General features: G+C 33.5%; 1 pseudogene across 1 annotated transcript; it reads right to left on the bottom strand.

The window, feature by feature from the left end:
- Positions 1-3,468: 3,468 nt before the first annotated feature.
- Positions 3,469-5,485, bottom strand: LOC147389546 (4-hydroxy-tetrahydrodipicolinate synthase, chloroplastic pseudogene; annotated as a pseudogene). Its single transcript, XR_015170776.1, has 2 exons — positions 5,272-5,485; positions 3,469-4,672 (listed from the first exon to the last, which is right to left on the bottom strand). The product of XR_015170776.1 is annotated as a 4-hydroxy-tetrahydrodipicolinate synthase, chloroplastic pseudogene (transcript).
- Positions 5,486-6,000: the final 515 nt, after the last annotated feature.

The raw sequence follows: 6,000 nt of genomic DNA, 5'->3' as shown, positions 1-6,000 counted from the left end.
AATTTCATGATGGTTGGAAGGAGTTTAAGGAATGATGGGTTAATTTTTATTTTAATTATTGGTTTCTTTGAATGGAGTTTTAATATTTTATTAGCATAAGCATCTAAGTTATGGATAAATGAGTCAATTCTAAGTTACTTGATTGGTCGGTTTGTTTAGATTACAAGTTTGTGATACACCACTCTACAATTAATCTGATTTGTAGGGGTAGGCAGAAATAATTTGATTCTTGGTTTGTTAAGGTTCATTGGTTCGACTTGCAAGTAAAAAGTTTAGATTCGGTAATTATTCACTAAGGGTTCAATTTGATTAATTTAGATAAATTCAAAAAAGTCTCGTAGGAAAATGTGCAAAATTTTGTAGATAATACAAACTATTTTATTGGGTTTCTTACTAAAATCTATCGTCTTCAACCTCTCTTTTAGTCTTATCTTGTTTTAGATGTTTCAATGTTGAAAAATCTAAAATTTTGGAGGAGAAAGGTAAAAATGTTGCCATATTCAATAATGAATTGAAGAATTGTCAATTAATTTGTCAATTTGCTGAATTAATCGACTCAACCCAGTTTAGAAAATTTTAGATAATTTCATGACTATGGTTTGCACTCCCTTGTGACTTGTGTGAGTGCATATACATTGAAGGGGTAGACTAATCAAATTTCTTGAAACAATCTATAAAATAAACTACAAAGGGGGGTCCCACATACTATGTCTCAAGATTTATACCCATAAGCAATGTATCTGGAGGACAATTGTCTATCCTCCTTTGTTTTCTCTCATCTACGTCTTTCTCTGTCTTTCTCTCTTTCCCTGTTTAATAATATCTTTCCAAATTTATTATTTTTCCTCTTTCACCCCCCAAACCCTAAAGAGGATGCTATTATAAACTGTATCATAAATTGATTCATTTCGTATTGTTTGCGATTATGTCTAATAAGAACAAATATGGTAACACAATGAGTCGTGATAATCTAATGCTCTATTTTGTATGCTCCCTACACAGAACCATAGATCTTTTACTTCGGGATACACAAGGACAAAGATTTATAATTCTATGAACTGTCAAGTTAAAGAGCGTACAAAAAAGAGTGTTAGATAATCACGATTCTTACTCACTTAAAAGAGAATCTAATGTGCATGAGTTAGTTTTCTTCCTTTTTTTATATTCACAAATTTTTACTTACAACACACCAATCCTTTTGAAATTAAATTGTTATCTGCATATAGATTGGTGTGTTATAAGTAAAAGTTGTTGTGTTAATAGAAGCTCTCTTTGTTTATTAGCTTGTATTAGTATAGTTAACTCTTTGATATGAAAACATGTTTTATTCTGATTTACATCACCAATGGGCATCTTCTAACACTATTTTTGATACACAATGGCCCACATGTTGGATAAATCAATTAAAAAAACAAAATCAGAATTTTAATTAGAATGAGCGCTTTATATAAAGTCTAAGGTTAGAAAAGGGTAACCTAAAATGTGTTCATCCGAAATTGCCAGCGTTTTGAGGTGAAAGCCTCATTTGCATATAATTTAACAAGAGAGCTGCTATTGCCACACTAACTTTTGCTAACGCCACACCAATTGTGTGCAATTCATAAGAATTGGTGTGGCATTAGTAAAATTTGATGTGGCAGTAACATCTCTGCGTAACAATCAAATAGGGATCGTGACTCATGAAAAATGACTCGATGTAGGATAAATATGAAATCCAATGGTCAACATTAATGCGTATTTTGATAGTACATATCTTGAAAATATTTATTTCGAAGGATTAGGTTCAAGTGACTCATGGGAAATAAATGTGTAAATACAAAATATAATGGTTATTAGAAATTTCATGTTCTTTTGAAATTAAATTTTTGAAACAAAAATCAATCAATGAAATCTAAGGGCATATGTGGATTGACTTTTCTAAATGCTTTTGACTCTTGCAACAAGTCAAAAGCTCTTTAAGGGTGTTTGGATAAATAATTCCTGGAGAGAACTATCTTACTTTGAATTTATTTTAGATAAGTATCGATGGTGCTACTTCTCTAAACTATCATTTCGCAAAGCCACAAAAACACCGTTAAAATGACAAGATTAAGACAAGTATGTCCCTCATAAATTTTGAAAATTATAAGTATACTCTCACATATGCAATTGCAATAATATTATATTACTATCCATTAATATGGTGGTAGCCTTTTGGTGTAGCATTTGGGACAAGTATGATCCTTATAAATTTTGAAAATTACAAGCATACCCTCAAAAATACAATTGAATAATATTATATTACCATCCATTGATGTGGTGATAGTCTTTTAGTGTAACATTTGGATTTGGATTTCTAACTCCCCCAATTATTCACTCAATGATTTATTCATGAGGGTTCCAACCATGATTGAAAGTTTCTTCTTACAAGATTGATGTGAACAATTACACACAAATTTATTATCCATTGATATGATGAACGTTTTTTTATATTTTTAGTGATTGTATATATTTGCTAACAATATTTTTATATTTGTTTGTAATTGTTAGGTGTTTATATAAGTTTTTATGAATAAAAACAGTAACTACTTTTATTTCTTTTGGAGCATAATTCATTGAGATATAATGTTAAAAATAGTAGCTGATACTTATAAGGGCATTCTGGTCATTTTAACATAATCCAAAATAATTTTCAAATAAAAAACTCTATCAAAAGTACTTTTGACAATACTTTTCAAAACCTGCATCCAAACACAAAATAGTTATCTACATACTTCAAAAAGTACTTTTGGGAGTACTTATGTTTTAAGTATTTCTGGCTCTTGTATCCACACAACCCCTAAGTAACTCGTATGTTTGATCAAATTCATTAATTTTTTTTTACTTATGTAGTTCTGATTTAGTGACAGATTGAGAATCTATACAAAGTTAAAAACTTCATAATACATATTATGGACAAAACAATGGGGCCTGAGAAGAAGTAAAAAAAACAAGAAGCTGAGGTGGAAGCGATGGTAACACCACCTATGAGGACTTGATTAACCTATTAAAGAAAACTAGAAAATATTTCAAATTAGAAACTTAAAATTACTTCTAGTTGTTGCAGATTTGCAATAACATATAAAGGGAAGAGGAGGAGCGAGGACTAACAAGAATAGTAAGAAGAAAAAAAATTAAAAAAATAAAATAAAATAGAGACCCATGACATGACACACAGTTGGATGCAAGGCTGGGTTCTCATATTGCCAGGCCATACTTGGTCTACGCATAATTTATGTCCAAAGCGTTCAAATCTCATGACCTGAGTCTGTCAAAAATGATTTTCTCCTCTATGTCAGTCATGTCTCAGCAGAGTTGAGAAATATTTCTGGGTATTTTTACCTATATATTATAGAGGGGAAAATGACACAAAATCATCCAACAAAGTTACAAATTAAAGGGTCTTTGCAGTTTCAAACACCAAATCTTGTAAACCATAACAATGCTTCCGAAAACAAAACCCACTGTGACCGATGGATGATATATATGGGTTCGACTTGGCAATCTTATCATCCATGTTAGCAAGAATTTCTCACAATTGGGGTAGTAGATGACTATGAGGATAAGAAAATCCTAGAATACAAGAATATGGACTAAAATATGATACGAGCTTTTAGTTCTGAAATATCCAAGAAATTTTCCAACAAATTGTTGATAAGTTCAACAACTTATTTCTCAAACCGCAACAGAAATCTATAACTTAATAGCAATAAGCGTTAAGTGCAGATCAGTACCGACGCACCAAGACGAAGTCATCATCGTCAAGAACCTGCACTTCTTTTTCTCCAACAAAATTCTCACGTCCGAGCTCCTTCACAATGTTGACAAACTCTACCCTCTTTGCTTGAGGAAGAGGAACGTAAGGTAGCCGAAACACCAGCCTCACCACTCCCAGCTGAGCCAAAGCTATGTTCGTGCCAATTGGATTTGGCTCACGAAACAACCACTCGTTCAATGGCATGAGCTTTGAATTCAGCGATGCGTTCTTGCCTCCAAACATAAGCTTACGCATCAACCCGGGAACCAAATTACTAGTAAAAGATATATCTCCACCAGCACCAAAGCTCCACATCGCATAGTGGCACTGATCATCCTTCCCACTCCATACAACATCCCCTTTATCCATGTACTCTCCTATCCAATCATTTCCCACACATTCCTTAACATTGTCCATATTAGCACTCTCCGCCACTCGGTGGATCACAGAAGGAGGAATATCTTGGCTAGTTCGTGATGGCACATTGTAGATAATGGTCGGACCCATGGAAAGAATGGCCTCAAAATGAGCAACCAAACCTTCCAAGGATGTCTTTCCATAATAAGGATTGATATGAAGAGCCTTGTGCATCCCAACGGCAAATCCTTGTTCCTAGGCATGGATTGCTTCCCTTGTTGAGTTACTTCCGGTGTTCCCGGTCATCTTGATTGATCCACGAAACAGTTGACAGTGTATCCGATTAGCATGATGTGTTCATCTCAGCTCATTAGATGGCCTTCGCCAGTTGTGCCACCCACTATTACACCTTCGGCACCGTTTACGATCTGCATGTGCATCTAGGCATCATAAGCTTCAAGGTCAAATCTGCCGTCAGGCAGACGTGGAGTCTTGATGGCTGTGATCAGTCTAAGCAACTTTATATCTTCTGATGATGTCCTGCAAAGTTACATACCAATAGAAACGTTAAGTAACAATAGAACACCAATTGGTTAAGTCCTATGTGGTACCAATTCCTCTTAATGGGCACAATACCCATTCTCAATCTCCAACACAAATGGTTTTTTATGTAACATAATGTGGATTCCATTTATATGTTTATCATAGATTAAATGTTTTGTTGTGATAAAAAAAAGGTCTTTTAATGAATACACGACGATCAAATTTTTTTTTTTTCTGGAGAGTTCGTATGTTTAGACAGGAACCATGCATTGATCAACTACTTTTTTATATGAAAATGTTGATTTTTTTTAGCTAAATAAAAATTGTTGATCAAGGCATGATTCTTGCTTCAAGCTCTAACAAATGCAATGGTCAATTAGAGTTCGATCTCTTAATCGAGTTTGTGATCAATAGTCATATTACTGAACTTATAGCACACTATGACCTTAATACTATATGCAATTGTTGATTTTTTTTTTTTTTGGCTAAATAAAAATTGTTGATCAATGCATGATTCCTGTTTCAAGCTCTTACAAATGCAATGTTCAATTAGAGTTCGGTCTCTTAATTGAGTTTGTGATCAATAGTCATATTACCGATCATGATTCCTGCCTCAAACTCTAATAAATTCAATGGTCACATAGAGTTCAGTTATTGCTTATTGCTCATCCTTCTTCAGATTTGAAGATGTTTTTTCTCTGAATCCATTTGGGACGACAGCTGCTTCTGTTGTCCTCCATATTCCATTTCTCCTGTTTATAGCAACAAAAGAACGACATTAGAACAGCAAACCAGTTCATTGTGGTAATCAAAAACTAAATTTTGCAGATTTACTGCCAAGTGCCAACATATGGCTGCCTTTTGTCCCTTCACACTTAAAAAGAATGCGGCATACTTCCTTTGCATTTCCTTAACTTAAATGTATGCACAACTGTTCTAAGTTATAAACCAAAATTTAAAAGGTAAAAAATACTGCAGCAACAATGCAGAGTAGCAAAATTCAATACCATGGAGGAATGTATGTGATTCGTCAAGGGTAAACTCATTTAGAACCCTGACTAGAGAGCAATTATTATTTAATTTTTAGAAGCACCACATATGTTTCCACGCCTTAGATCCCTTGGATACTAGATGAAAATCATAGAGTATAGAAAAAGTTCGAGTATGACAAAACATGAAAAAAGTTTTGAGTATATTTTGGTTTTGTTATTCAAGAATTAGGATGATTTGGACCAAAATATGACAAAATCAACACATACTCAAACTTCTCTTATACCAGAATTTATAACATATGCCCAATCGCTAACATGCAATCAAATTAAAAG

This window comes from Akebia trifoliata, chromosome 12, assembly GCF_017979445.1.
Source record: "Akebia trifoliata isolate Shusen 1 chromosome 12, ASM1797944v1, whole genome shotgun sequence".
NCBI lineage: Eukaryota > Viridiplantae > Streptophyta > Magnoliopsida > Ranunculales > Lardizabalaceae > Akebia > Akebia trifoliata.
The sequence above is the reverse complement of the archived record's forward strand: the minus strand, read 5'-3'. Positions and strand labels throughout refer to the sequence as shown.